At 35.7% G+C, this 16542-nt stretch overlaps 1 protein-coding gene across 4 annotated transcripts in view; it reads right to left on the bottom strand.

Annotated features, from left to right (window-relative positions):
- Positions 1-16542, bottom strand: part of HACD4 (3-hydroxyacyl-CoA dehydratase 4) — a 55645-nt gene that overhangs the window by 10425 nt on the left and 28678 nt on the right. For 3 of the 4 annotated variants that reach the window (XR_009051170.1, XR_009051173.1, XR_009051174.1), the window contains one exon: positions 1463-1589. The exons of the other annotated variant lie outside the window; for it this stretch is intronic. The gene's annotated coding sequence lies outside the window, so the exon portion shown is untranslated. The remainder of the gene's footprint in view (positions 1-1462; positions 1590-16542) is intronic. 4 annotated transcript variants of the gene reach the window in all.

The following is a 16542-nucleotide window of genomic DNA, read 5'->3' as shown; positions in this document are numbered from 1 at the left end:
TGTTTTATTTGTAATGTAATGGCTCCATGGTAACTAACAGGCTGTTAATAACCTTTTTTTTTTTTTTAAGTTAATTGCCACAAGTTAACTTCTCCAAAATGATTTTTACCAAAGATGATATTATAATATAAGGAGTAAAACTTTGTTAATGACTCAATTACTGTCTTGAAACATCTTAGTCACTTTGAAAGTAAGCAGTAGTTTTAGATTTTTGGTAAACATTTTAGCAAATTGCTGTTTTAGAAGAGAAATCTGACCATGTGGTTGAGAGGATGGGGCCTTCATTAAAGCCAGAGTTGTAAGCAAGATCTTTAGGCCTCTGACTTCAACCAGCCTATTCATAGCTGCAGGCATTTCAAGTGGAACCAGAGGACAGAATGTGGCTGGGACAGTTCACATCCTTCACCACTCTAATGGAAAGATACCTCACAGCATCATCTTCATGTATAAATGTATATCATCATTTCTCTGGTGCTGGATAAGATAATGTGCTTTTATATCCTCTGGAAAGAAATGCTTTATTCTAATTCTAGAAACTTAAAAGTCTCATCTTTTTAAGGTATGACACAAAGTATTTGTGAATTTTTGAGTATGCATGTAATCTGTTAACCTTCATAAACCAAAATTCTTTGAAACTGAAATTTAGAAAGATCATCTGATTCTTGTCAGACACAGGGAACTTGTGAAATAATGTCCAGCCAAACTATTACAAATGTAACTGAATAAAAATGACATTGATGACTCCCTGACTTTGGTTATATTTTTTATATGAAAGAACCCACCTAACAAAGTAGTTGTGAGAGTTTAAAGAATACAGAACTATGCTTTATAAATTCTAAAATATAAAAGAAATGCTTTCACTTTTGTATATTTCACTGACAATAAATAGTAGCTGTAATGCTTGAAACAAGCCTGACAACATGTATGTTGGGAAGATAATGGAAACTTAAGTAAAACATTATTCTCCTAACAATTGATATATTCTAGAAGCAAGTAGCACATTAAAGAAAGATATTTATATAAGTTTTTTAAAAAAAGAAAAAACCTTTATATGTGTCTTGGGACTTCCTAGGTGGCGCAGTGGATAAGAATCTGCCTGCCAATGCAGGGGACACGGGTTTGATCCCTGGTCCAGGAAGATCCCACATGCCACAGAGCAATTGAGCCTGTAAGCTACAACTATGAGCCCATGTGCCGCAACTACTGAAGCCTGCACACCTAGAGTCAGTGCTCCTCAACAAGAGAAGCCACCGTAGTGAGGAGCTCAAGCACCACAATGAAAAGTAGCTCCCCCCCCACCCCACCCTTGTCACAACTAGAGAAAGCCCATGTGCAGCAATGAAGATCCAATGCAGCCCATAAATAAATAAATTTATAAAAAAATAAAAATTAAAAAAAACCTCTGTGTCTTCTGATCATGAGGTACCCTTTGAGATAAATCAAAAAATAACTGAAACATTACCTAGTTAATCTGATATGTTTCTTAAAGTATAGTTGTTGTTGTTTTTCTGGATGTAGTAGCAGTAATCCATAAAGTCAAGGGTTGCACCACAATTCTGAGTGTCTGCTGTGTACCACCATACATGGCTCTGGGGCACAAAGTAAACAAGACATGACATTCCTGCCCTTGTGGAGCTTACATTCAGAAAATATAAATTGGTAAATCATCATGTAATAAAGAAAAGCATTCCTACTTCTGTATGGCCCTTTACAGTTTACAGAGGTTTACTTTACCATATTTCATTTGCTCTTCACAACAACCTTGGGCAGTTAAGTAAACTGGGCCTTAGAGAGTCATTCAGTTAGTAAATATTCGGGCTGAATCTGAAATCAAAATCAATGTTCTTGAGAGGACTGCACAGAATGGCGGAGTAGGAAAGCCCTGAGTGCACCTCCTCTCACAGGCACACCAAAATCACAACTATATGCAGAACAACCATCAATGAAAAAGACTAGAACCTACCAGAAAAGATCTTTTACAACTAAAGATAGAAAGAAGGAACCACAATGAGATGAGTAGGGGGAGCAGAATTGTGATACAGTCAAATTGCATAACCCCAGGTGGATGATCCACAAATAGGAGAATAATAACAATTGCAGAGTTTCTCCCAAAGGAGTGAGCTCCCTAGCCCAGAGTCCTGCACCAAGAAGACAAACCTTCAAAGCATTTGGCTTTGAAGGCCAGCAGGGCTTATTTTCAGGAGTCCCAGAGGGTTGAGAGAAATAGACTTCACCCTTTAGGGACTCACACAAAATCTGACACCCTCCTCAACCCAGGGGAGAGGCAGTAATTTGACAAGATCCTGGGTCAGACCTACCTACTCATCTTGGAGAGCCTCCCAGAGAGGCAGGAGGCAACTGCAGCTCACCCTGGGCACATAGACACTGTTGGGAGCCCTTTTTGGGAACTCCTTCTACCATGTGGACACTGCTGCTGGCAGGCATCATTGTGGAATCCTCCCTTTAGCTTATTAGCCCCAAAACCCACTCCACCCTTGCCCAGTAGTCTGTAGGCACCAGTGCTGAGACACCTCAGGCCAAGTAACTAATGAAAACATGATGGTCCAAAACCTATGGGATGCAGCAAAAGCAGTTCCAAGAGGGAAGTTTATAGCAATACAATCTTACCTCAGGAAACAAGAAAAATCTCAAACAACCTAACCTTACACCTAAAGCAACTAGAGAAAGAAGAACAAACAAAACCCAAAGCTAGTAGAAGGAAAGAAATCATAAAGATCAGAGCAGAAATAAATGAAATAGAGATGAAAAAAATAATAGAAAAGATCAATGAAACTAAAAGCTGGTTCTTTGAGATGATAAACAAAATTGATAAACCTTTAGCCAGATTCATCAAGTTGAAAAAAAGGGAGAGGACTCAAATCAATAAAATTAGAAATGAAAAAGAAGTTACAGCTGACATCACAGAAATACAAATGATCATAAGAGATTACTACAAACAACTGTATGCCAATAAAATGGACAACCTAGAATAAATGGACAAATTCTTAGAAAGATGCAACATTCTAAGACCAAACCAGGAAGAAATAGAAAATATGAACGGACCAATCACAAGTACTAAAATTGAAACAGTGATTTAAAAACTTCCAACAAACATAAGTCCAGGACAAGATGGCTTCACAGGCGAATTCTATCATTTAGAGAAGAGTTAACACCTATCCTTCTGAAACTCTTCCAAAAAGTTGCAGAGGAAGGAACACTCCCAAGCTCATTCTACAAGGCCACCATCACCCTGGTACCAAAACCAAAGATATCACAAAAAAAGAAAATTACAGGCCAATATCACTGATGAACATACACACAAAAATCCTAAACAAAATACTAGTAAGCCACATCCAACAATATATCAAAAGGATAATACACCATGATCAAGTGGGATTTATCCCAAGGATGCAAGGATTCTTCAATATCTGCAAACCTCCTAATCAGTGTGATATACCACATTAACAAACTGAAGAATAAGAACCATATGATCATCTCAATAGATGCAGAAAAACTTTTTGACAAAATTCAACATCCATTTATGGTAAAAACTCTCCACAATGTGGGAATAGAAGGAATTTACCTCAACATAAAAAAGATCATATATGACAAACCCACAGCTTCATTCTCAATGGTGAAAAGCTGAAAACATTCCCTCTAGGATTAGGAACAAGGCAAGGATATCCACTCTCACCACTTTTATTCAACATAGTTTTAGAAGTCCTAGCCATAGCAATCAAAGAAGAAAAAGAAATAAAAGGAATCCAAATTGGCAAAGAAGTAAAACTGTCAGTTTGCAGATGACATGATTCTATACATAGAAAATCCTAAAGATGCCACCAGAAAACTACTAGAGCTAAATAATGAATTTAGTAAAGTTACAGCATACAAAATTAATACACAGAAATCTCTTGCATTTCTATACACTAATAATGAAGGCTCAGAAAGAGAAATTAAGGAAACAATCCCATTTACCATCTCATCAAAAGAATAAAATACTTAGGAATAAACCTACCTAAGGAGTCAAAAGACCTGTAATCTGAAAACTATTAGACACTGATGAAAAAAATCAAAGATGACACAAATAGATGGAAATATATACCATGTTCTTGGATTGTAAGAAGCAATATTGCCAAAATGACTATACTACCTGAGGCAATCTACAGATTCAATGCAACCCCTATCAAATTACCAATGGCATTTTTCACAGAACTAGAACAAAAAATTTTAAAATTTGTATGGAAACACAAAAGACTATCATGAATAGCCAAAGCAATCTTGAGAAAGAAAAACAGAGCTGGAGGAATCAGACTCCCTGACTCCTATACTACAAAGCTACAGTAATCAAGACAATGTGGTACTGAAACAAAAATAGAATTTTTTCCTATTAATTTTTTCATATATAAATCAATGGAACATGATAGAAAGCCCAGAAATAAACCCACACACCTATGGCCAATTAATCTATGACAAAGAGGCAAGAATATACAATGGAGAAAATACAGTCTCTTCAATAAGTGGTGCTGGGAAAACTGGACAGCTGCATATAAAGGAATGAAATTAGAATATTCTCTAACACCATACATAAAAATAAACTCAAAATGGATCAGAGACCTAAATGTAAAACTGTAAAACCCTTAGAGGAAAACACAGGCAGGACACTCTTTGACATAAATTGCAGCAGTATCTTTTTTGATCTACCTCCTAGAGTAATGAAAATAAAAACAAAAATGGGACCTAATTAAACTTAAAGACTTTTCCACAGCAAAGGAAACCATAAACAAAATGAAAAGACAGCCCACAGAATGGGAGAAAATATTTGCTAACAAAGCTACCAACAAGGGATTAACCTCTAAAATACACAAACAACTCATGAGGCTCGATATAAAAACAAAAAAAAACAAATCAAAAAATGGGCAGATCTAAATAGACATTTCTCCAAAGACAACATACAGATGGCCAAAAAGCACATGAAAAGATGCTCAGCATCACTAATTATCAGAGAAATGCAAATCAAAACTACAATGAGGTATCACTTCACACCAGTCAGAATGGCCATCATCAAAAAGTCTACAAACTGGAGAGGGCATGTAGAAAAGGGAACCCTGCTACTCTGTTGGGGGGAATGTAAATTGGTACAATCACTAAGGAGAATAGCATGGAGGTTCCTTAAAAAACTAAAAGTAGAGTTATATAATCCAGCAATCCCACTCTTGGGCATATATCCAAAAAAAAAACATAATTGGAAAAGATATATGCACCCCAATGTTCATTACAGGACTATATACAATAGCCAAGACATGGAAGCAACCTAGATGTTTATCAACAGATTAATGTATAAAGAAGATATACATATATACATATATACAATGGAATATTACTCAGCCATAAAAAAGAATGAAATAATGCCATTTGCAGCAACATGGATGGACCCAGAGATTATCATACTAAGTGAAGTAGGTAAAACAGAGAAAGACAAATATCATATGATATCTCTTATATGTGGAATCTAATTTTTAAAAATGATACAAATGAACTTATTTACAAAATAGAAGTAGAGTTACAGATATCAAAAACAAACATATGGTTACTAAAGGGGAAACGTGAAGGGGGAGGGATAAATCAGAAGCTTGGGATTAACATATACACACTACTACATATAAGATAGATACCAAGAAGGACCTACTCACTAGCACAGGGAATTCTACTCAATATTTTGCAATAACCTATATGAGAAAAGAATCTGAAAAGAAAAGAATATATGTATACATATAACTTAATCACTCTGCTGTTCACCTGAAACTAACCCAATATTGTAAATCAACTATAATCCAATACATTTTTTTAAAAAGACACACTGTAACTAAAATGGAAAAAATTAAAGATAAAATATTAAAAGAAGCAAGGGAAAAGCAACACATTACATACAAGGGAACCCCCATAAGGCTATCAGCTAATTTTCCACATAAACTCTGTAGGTCAGAAGGGAACGGCACAATATATTTTAAAGTGATGAAAAGAAAAACCTACAACCAAGAATACTCTACCAAGCAAAGCTTTCATTCATTTTTGATGGAGAGTTCAAAAGCTTCACAGACAGGCGAAAGCTAAAAGAGTTTAGCACCACCAAACCAGCTTTACAAGAAATGTTAAAGGAACTTATCTAAGTAAAAAAGAAAAGGACACAACAAGAAACATGAAAACCACAAAAGGAAAAAGCTCATTGGTAAAGGCAAACATATAGTAAAGGTAGGAAATCATCCATGCAGAAACCTGGTAGGAAGGTTAAAAGACAAAAGCAGTAAAATCGTCTATATCCACAATAAGCAGTTAAGGGATACACAAAACAATTAGATGTAATATATGATATAAAAAATAGTAATTTTGAGGGGAGAAGAGTACAAGTACAGGATTGTTAAAATGCATTTGAAATTAAGAGGTTGGCAACTTACAAAAATCACATGTATATATACATTGCTATATATAAACCTCACGTTGCCAACAAATCAAAAATTGATAATAGATACACATACAAAAAAGGAATCTAAACATAACACTAAAGACAGTCATCCAATCACAAGAGAATAGAACAAAAGAAGAAGAAAGGAATAAAAAGAGACCTGCAAAACAACCCCAAAACAATTAACAAACTGGCAATAAGAACATACATATCAATAATTATTATAAATGCCAATGGAGTAAATGCTCCAATCAAAAGACATAAAGTGGCTGAATGGATATAAAAACAAGACTTATATATATGCTATCTACAAGAGTCTCACTTCAGATGTGAAAGTGAGAGGATGGAAAAAAGGCATTCCATGAAAATGGAAATCAAAAGAAAGCCAAGGTAGCAATACTCATATCAGAAAAAAATAGACTTTAAAATAAGGACTGTTAGAAGAGACAAACACTTTACACAATGATGAAGTGTTCAATCCAAGAAGAAGATATAACAACTGTAAATATATATGCACCCAACATAGAAGCTCCTAAATACATAAAACAAATAATAACAGATATAAAGTGAGAAATCACCAGTAACACAGCAGTGGACATTAACACCCTACCTACATCAATGGACAGATCGTCCAAACAGAAAGTCAGTAAGGAAACACTGGCCTCAATACATTAGACAAGATAGACTTTATACACACACACACACACACACACACACACACACACACACACACACACACACACACACGGGGAGGGGAGAGCATTCCACCCAAAAGCAGTAGAATACATATTCTTTTCAAGTACACATGGAACATTTTCCAGGATATATCACATACTAGGCCACAATACAAGTCTCAGTAAACTTAAGAAAACTGAAATCATATCAAGCTTCTTTTCTGCCCATAACACTATGTGACTAGAAATCAACTGCAAGAAAAAAACTGTAAAAGACAAACACGTGGAAGCTAAACAATATGCTACTAAACTAATGGATCACTGAAGAAATCAAAGAGGAAATTAAAAAATATCTGGAGACAAATGAAAACAAAAAATCCATAATCTGTGGGACACAGCAAAAGCCATCCTGAGAGGGAAGTTTATAGCAATACAAGCTTTCTTGTTGGGAAACAAGAAAAATTTCAAATTAACAACATAACCTTATATCTAAAAGAGCTAGACAAAGAAGGACAAACAAAACCCAAAGTTAGTAGAAGAAAAGAAATCATAACGATCAGAGCAGAAATAGAAGCTAAAAAAACAATTGAAGAGATCAATGAAACTAAGAGCTGGTTCTTTGAAAAGATAAAGAAAATTGATAAAACCTTTAGCCAGACTCATCAAGAAAAAAAGAGGATGCAAATCAAAAAAATCAGAAATGAAAAAGAAGTTACAACCAACACCACCATTACACAAATAATCATAAGAAATTACTATGAACAACTATATAACAATAAAATGGAAAACCTAGAAGCAAAGAAAAAATTCCTAGAAACATACAATCTCTCAAGACTGAACCAAGAAGAAATAGAAAACACAAACAGACAAATTACCAGTAATGAAATTGAAACAGTAATAAAGAAACTCCCAACAAACAAATGTCCAGGACCACATGGCTTCACAGGTAAATTCTATCAAACATTTAGAGAAGATTAACAACCATCCTCCTCAAACTATTCCAAAAAATAGCAGAGGAAGGAATGCTTTTGAACTCATTCTATGAGGCCAGCATCACCCTAATACGAAAACCAGACAAAGACATCATAAAAAATGAAAATTACAAGGCCAATATCACTGATGAACACAGATGCAAAAATCCCCAACAAGATATTAGCAAATCCAATCCAGCAAAACAGCAAAAGGATCATACACCATGACTATGTGGAATTTAACCCAGGGATGCAAGGATTTTTCAATATCTGCAAATCAATGTGACACACTACCTTAACAAATTGAAGACTAAAAACCACATGATCATCTCAGTAGATAATGAAAAAGCTTTTTAAAAATCCATCATCTATTTATGATAAAAACTCTCCAGAAAGTTGGCATAGAGAGAACATACCTCAACATAATAAAGGCCACATATGACAAACCCACAGCTAACACCATACTCAACAGTGAAAAGCAGAAAGCATTTCCTTTAAGATAAGGAACAAGTCAAGGATGCCCACTCTCACAACTTTTGTTCAACACAGTATTGGCAATCTTAGCCACAGCAATCAGACAAGAAAAAGCAATAAAAGGAATACAAATTGGGAAAGAAGCAAAACTGTCACTGTTTGCAGGTGACATGATGCTATACATAGAAAATCCTAAAGATACCATCAAAAAACTACTAAAGCTCATCAATGAATATGGTAAAGTTACAGGATACAAAATTAATATACAGAAATTGGTTGCTTTTCTATACACTAATAATGAACTATCAGAAAGAGAAATTAAGGAAACAATCCCATTTACATTCATATCAAAAGGAATAAAATACCTAGGAATAAATCTCCCTAAGGAAGTAAAAGACCTTGGAAAACTATAAGACAAGATGAAGAGGTTGAAGATGACCCAAACAGATGGAAAGATTTATATCATGTTCATGTTTTGGAAGAATTAATATTGTTAAAATGACCATACTCCCCAAGGAAATCTACAGTACAATGCAATCCCTATCAAAATACCCATGACATTTTCCACAGAAATAGAACAAATAATTTTAAAATTTGGTGGAAACACAAAAGGCCCCAAATATCCAAAACAGTCTTGATAAAGAAGAACAGAACTGAAGGAATTTCACATCCTAACTTCAGACTATACCACACAGCTACAGAAATCTAAACAGTATGGCACTGGCACAAAAACAAACACATAGATCAATGGAACAGAATAGACAGCCCAGAAATAAACTCATGCATTTAAGGTCAATTAATCTATGACAAAGAAGGCAAGCATACACAATGTAGAAAAGACAGTCTGCTCAATAAGTGGTGCTGGGAAAACTGGACAGCAATATGTAAAAAAATTACATTTCCTCACACCATTACAAAAATAAACTCAAAATTGATTAAAGACCTATACATAAGATTGTAAACCATAAACTCCTAGAAAAAAAAACATAGGAAGAACACTCTTTGACACATACTGTAGCAATATTTTTTTGGATCTGTCTCCTAAAGCAAAGAAAACAAAAGCAAAAATAAACGAATGGGACCTAATTAAACTTAAAAGCTTTTGCACAGCAAAGGAAATCACTGACAAAACAAAAAGACAACTGACTGAATGGGAGAAAATATTTGCAAATGATACGACCAATAAGGGGTTAATTTCCAAAATATAAAAACAGCTTATAAAACTCAACATCAAAAAAAAAATCTAGTTAAAAATGGGCAGAAAATCTAAATAGACTTTTTTTCCAAAGAAGACATACACTTGGCTAACAAGTTCATGAAAAGATGCTCAATATCATTAATCATCAGGGAAACACAAATTGAAACCATAATGAGATATTACTTCACACCTGTCAGAATAGCTATCATCAAAAAGAATACAAATAACAAATATTGGCAAGGATGTGGAGAAAAGGGACACCCTCATACACTCTTTGTGAGAATGTAAATTGGTCCAGCCACTATAGAAAACAGTATATCAAAAAACTAAAAATAGAACTGCTATATGACCCAGCAATTCTACTCTTGGGTATTTATCCCCCCAAAAATGAAAACACTAATTCAAAAAAATACATGCATCCCAATGTTCATAGCAGCATTATTTATGATTGCCAAAATAAGGAAGCAACCTAAGTATCCAACAATAGATTAATGGATAAAGATAGATAGATAGATAGATAGATAGATAGATAGATAGATAGATAGATAGATAGAGATATATACACAATGGAATTCTACACTGCCATAAAATCGATGAAATTTCACCATTTGCAACAACACGGATGGACTTAGAGGGTTTTATGCTAAGAAAAATAAGTCAGAGAAAGAGAAATACTGCATAATATCATGTATATTTGTAATCTAAAAAATAAAAAAAACTAGTGAATATAACAAAAAGAAACAGACTCACAGATAAACAAACTAGTGGTTACCAGTGGGAGAGGGGAAAGGGAAGAGGAAAGATGGGGTAAGGAATTAAGAGGTACAAACTACTATGTACAAAATAAGTAAACTATAAGGATATATTATACAACACAGGGAATATAGTCAGTGTTTTATAATTATAAGTGGAATAAAACCTTTAAAAATCATGAATCTATATATGGAATCTTAAAAAAATGGTAATGATTAACCCAGTGACAGGGCAGGAATAAAGATGCAGTTGTAGAGAACAGACTTGAGGACATGGGGTGGTGAGCGAAGGGGGAGCTGGGATTAAGCAAGAGAATAGTATTGACATATATACGCTACCAAATGTGAAACAGATAGCTAGTAGGAAATGGCTGCATAAAACAGGGAGATCAACTCAATGATGGGCGATGACTTAGAGGGATGGGATAGGGAGGGTGGGAGGGAGTCGCAGGAGGGAGGGGATATGGGCATATATGTATAAATACAGATGATTCACTTTGTTGTAAAGCAAAAACTGACACAAAAATATAAAGCAATTATATTCCAGTAGAACTTAGAAAATAAAAATCATGAATCACTATATTGTTTATCTGAAACTTATATAATATTGTACATCAACTATATACTTCAATAACAACAATAAAACAGTGCTCTTACCTCCAGACCACATTATGTATCACAGAACCCCATGGTTCAGCTGAATACCACAAAGTAAGTACACAATGGATACCTACATTTATCTGACGCATTAAGGCATATTTTTACTAATTGATTTTCATACAGAATTGACTGGAACCTTTTTTAAGATAAGATTTAAAACTTCAGCTGCCCTTAGCAAAGATAGACTAATTTGTTAACAATTTGTATTTAGTAGGTTTAAAACTATATAAATATAAGAAAAAATGAATACCATCATCTCAGTTCTACAAACAGAGAACTACATTGTAGGGTGGCTTTTATATAAATAGTTCTTATTAGCATTTTTCTGTCCAAAGCCGAAATACTTTAGCCTCAAAAGCAGTGGTTGTCAAGCTGTACTGAATATGAGGCTCATTTGAGAAGCCTGTCAAAATGCGGATTCCTGAGCTCATCACCAAAGCTTCTGATTCAACAAATCTTTACTGGAGCCCAGAAATCTGGATTCTAAACAGGCACTCTTGTTAATTCTGTGACTGTTGCTCCCTGGAATTACTCAGAAAAACTGCCCTGGAGAAAAGTGCCATATCAAAATTATCTTATCATTTAGACCCAGAAGAGGAAAGTAAAAATTATCTGAACAAAGGAACACATGATGTTTCCAAAGCAAAAATAAACCAATGAGAGGAAGTTGTTAGGGAAAGGGGAGATAGCTTTTCATTTTAAATCACTTTAATACTTTAGCACGATAAAATAAAATGTGACTGGGTTTTCTTTGTACATAAATTAAGTGTAAGATTCTTTCTCTGGAGAAACAGATATTGATATTATCTGTCAACTTTTGAAAGAAATACAGATTCTTATAAGTGATAATCTGCTCAAGATAGGCAGATGTATTTTAAAAAACAAACAAACAAAAAAAATTAGCTTCTCGGACTTCCTAGGTGGAGCAGTGGGTAAGAATCCGCCTTCCAATGCAGGGGACACAGGTTTGAGCCCTGCCCCCAGGAAGATACCACATGCCGCGGAGCAACTAAGCCCGTGCGCCACAACTATTGAGCCTGTGCTTTAGAGCCCATGAGCCACAACTATTGAGCCCATGTGCCACAACTACTGAAGCCCACGCGCCTAGAGCCCGTGCTCTGCAACAAGAAAGGCCACCGCAATGAGAAGTCTATGCACCACAATGAAGAGTAGCCCCCGCTCGCCACAACTAGAGAAAGCTTGTGTGCAGCAACAAAGACCCAACACAGCCAATAAAATAAATAAATTAATTAATTAATTAAAAAAAGTTAACTTCTCTTAAGGAGCTCAATGAGACATGGTACATTTTTTGACAGCAAACTTGTATACAGGAAGCCTGGTAAAGGTTCCATAATGTTGTACTGTGCCTGACATATTGCAGGCACAAAATAAGTTTCTTGAGTAAACATAGGCATATGTATACAGTCTGCTAGGGACAAACTCATTCTACTAAGGTTAACCTTTTTATTGAATGAAAATCTAAGACCAAGATAAGAGTGTTTCCCAAAAAGCAAATACTGAAGTAAAATAAAACACATCTATATGGAATGGATGTGTTTTGATGTGCTAGTTATTGGTTTTCATTCAACTACTTTCTTAAAGAAAAACCTCAAGAACTCTGATGATATTACTTGTGTGTGTTTACCTGTATTTTTAAGTAGACTTTTGCTGAGTGGTAAAATAAATTCTCCAAAGCAGTTTTGATTCAGTTCAGTTTTACTCCTTTTTTTTCTCTTTTCTCAGCTCCAGAAGCACTGCTGATGTAATTAGTATTCCTTAGCTTGGGTTACTTGGAACTTCAGGCAATGTAACTTGGCGTTTGAAACTCCAGAGACAGATAATTTAAAAAGTTATGTCTCATGCTTTCAAAATATCTAATGTTTCCTATTTCATCTATATTGACTAGATTTCAGAAAGTAAGCCTTTGATGACACTGAACAAAATAAAATGAAGACTCAATGGACGTGGTTAAAACAGATAGCCAAAGACATCAGTTTTGCAATCTGGGTAATACCTGATTAACTAGATGTTTACTGTCTCAGCTTCTTAATCTGGAAACTTGAGTGGGAAAAGAAATTGCATCCTTATATTCACCAACCTCTATCAGAGCGTATTTCTTTCAATAATGAATACAGGCAACCAGCCACAGTAATATTAACAATTGGGACAAAAATCACAAACAAAATCACAGATTTTTTAATGTTACAATTGTTGCACGTATCTCAATTCATTGTGAATCGTCATCTCTACTCCAAGATTACCATAATTATAAATTTACTGTTCATTTTGGTTTTCTACTTTAAGAAGTAGAAAGGTTCTTAAGGTAGTCTGATTTAAAAAGTGAAGTTATTTCTTAGTAATGAAATTTTAATTTCTTACAATGACACCATAAGGTTTAGTTTTTCTAATTCTTTCTCTTCATTTTAATGAGATATATTTCATATATAATCATGCATTTCAGCAATGTAGGTAGCCATCTTTATTGGGAGGAAGCTAGACTGTCATCTAAAGTTGGCAAAGGCATTCTGTTCTCTTTACCCACTAAAACTTTCATTTTTTTAAATTTAGAAGTGAAATAAGCAACATTAACAGCAAAATAGAGAAGGGGGATCAAGATGATAGAGTAGGGGGATGTGGAGCTCACCTCCCTCCACAAACACATCAAAAATACATCTACATGTAGAACAATTCTCATGTAAAACTAACTGGAAACTGGCAGAAAAACTCCTATACAACCAAGGCTGCAAGATAGATACCTACATAATTGGGTAGAATGGGAAGAAAAAACATTGGGTTGAGACCTGTGCCTCTGGAAGGGGACTAAGAGGAAAATGGAGGTTACACAGGCAGATGCTGACCTTTGGGAGTAAGGGGGAAGAGTCACAGACTGGGCATTTCAATCCTGGGGTCCTTTGCGGAGGAGACAAGCCCCCTAGGCTGCTTGGAGAAATGCTAGGACAGATAGAAAAGCTAGAGAAACCTAGACTCCATTTGTGAGGAGTACACAGTTGCTGGCTTGCCAACAGACAGAGCTAAGAGAGGTCTGCCTTAGTAGGTGTTAATTCACCACACTCCCCAGTCCAAGCTGAGTGTACACCCCAGCCCTGCTCACTCCACACCACTGCATGGCACTGGATCTAGGACAGCCAGTTCCTGGGAGAAGACTCGACCTAGGGATGCAGAAGTGAACTGGTGAACCTGGGATGAGGTCCAGGTGAGACAGTAGCAGCCATCATTGGCACTGACTCAAACAGCACCCAGAAGCAGCCCAGACTTCTGACAGCAGCACAGCTCCTTGAATTCCCATAACCAACACACCATGACCCCCAGTGCCAGCTAAGCAAATGCTCTGGCACTGCCCACACCATGCCACAACATAACAACTAAATCTGGGACTACCACAACAGGGGAAAAGATGCAACCTTGGGCTGTGTCTGAGCAGAGCCACAGACACCTACACAGGCAGCACACTGTACCTCTTTAAACACATAAGCCCCACTTATTTCAGCACTCCCCTCCTTTGGAGCAAAGGCCCCAGTGGAGGGAGAAGGAAAAACACAACGTTTAAAGGGAACAGACCCAGCTAGGCCCAGCCCTCAGGGCTCCTGCTCTAGCAACTTGGGAGCAGACCCCACCCCTGACAGGGTAGTGATGGCCAATGAGTAGAGAGGAAGTCCCACCTCACATCCTGCACAGACTCTAGCTCCTCCAACACCAGCCACATGACCTATCAAGGTGATGGTAATCAGCACACCAGAAAGAAAGATGTGACTGGTGTCCACATTAAATCTAGCCCTCATACCAAAGATACTGGGCACACACAGTCTATTTAGGGACACTCCCACATAAAAATGCCCCTTCAAGACCATAATAGATAAATGTTTCACCAAAATTCATAGAGACAGAGATAGCTAAGTGAAAAGGAAAAGGAACTACACTCAATTGAAAAAGCAAGAAAAAAGCCCTGAAAAAAATAATGAAACAGAGATAATCAGTCTACCAGATAATGAGTTCAAAACATTGATAACAAAAATGATAACTATTAGGAAAGAGAATTGATCTAAGCACAGATCATTTTAACAAGGAACTAGAAACTATAAAGAAAACCCAATCAAAAACAGATAATTCAATTACCTATTCTTGATAAAGCACTCTAGAAGCACTGAATCACAGACTAAATGACACAAAAGAACACATAAGTGACCTGGAAGACAGAATAATGGAAATCATCCAAACAGAATAGCAGACAGAAAGACAAATGAAAAAAAACCAAAGCAACATACAAGATCTATGGTATGACATAAAAAGTGCCAACATTCACATAACAGAGGTTCCAGAAGGAGAAGAGAGAGAAGGGGATCAAAAATATATTTGAAGAAATTACCACTGAAAACTTCCCAAACCTAAAGCAGGAAACACATATCCTTGCACAGGTATCACAAAGGGTCCCAAACAAGAAGAACCCCAACAGACTCACAATAAGACATAATTAAAATGGCAAAAGTTAAAGGGGGAATTCTAAAGGCAACAAGAAAAAAACAAAGAGTCATATACAAGGGAACCCCCATAAGGCTATCAGCTGATTTCTCTGCAGAAACTTTGCGGGCCAGAAGGGAAGAAGGGAGTGGCATGATATATTCAAAGTTCTGAAAGGGGGAAAAACCTGCAACCTAGGATACTCTACCCAGCAAGATTATCATTTAGAATAGGAGAGATAAAGAACTTCTCAGACAAGCAGAAACTCAAGAATTCAGCAGTACTAAACCTACCTTAAAAGAAATGTTGAAGGGTCTACTCTAAATGGAAAAGAAGTAAGAATATATAGGAAAAGGAAAATCTCAATAAGAAAGGCAAATATATAATAAGCATTGACGATCACTTAAGCCAGTATGTAGATTAAAAACAAAAAAAAATTGTAAAGGCAACTATAACTACAATAAACAGTAAAGGGTTAAGCATGAATATCTAAAATATGGCTTCAAAAACACAAGATATGGGAGAGGGGAGTAAAAAAATGTACATCCTTTAGAATGTGTTTGAACTTAAATGACTATCAGTTTAAAGCAACTAGATACAATTATGAGTCAACATATATGAAGTCACAGTACCCACATATCAAAAATCTACCAAAGATACACAAAAACCAAACAGAAAGGAACTAAAGCACACTACATTTGATAAGAAAATTTGATAAAGAATATTATCAAACCACAATGGGAGAAACAAAAAGAAATGAACAGAGGAGAACTACAAAAACAACTGGAAAAAAGTAATAAAATGTCAATAAGTACATACCTATCAATAATAACTTTAAATATGAATGGACTAAATGCTCTGATCAAAATACACAGGG

Source organism: Hippopotamus amphibius, chromosome 2 (assembly GCF_030028045.1).
Source record: "Hippopotamus amphibius kiboko isolate mHipAmp2 chromosome 2, mHipAmp2.hap2, whole genome shotgun sequence".
NCBI lineage: Eukaryota > Metazoa > Chordata > Mammalia > Artiodactyla > Hippopotamidae > Hippopotamus > Hippopotamus amphibius.
The sequence above is the reverse complement of the archived record's forward strand: the minus strand, read 5'-3'. Positions and strand labels throughout refer to the sequence as shown.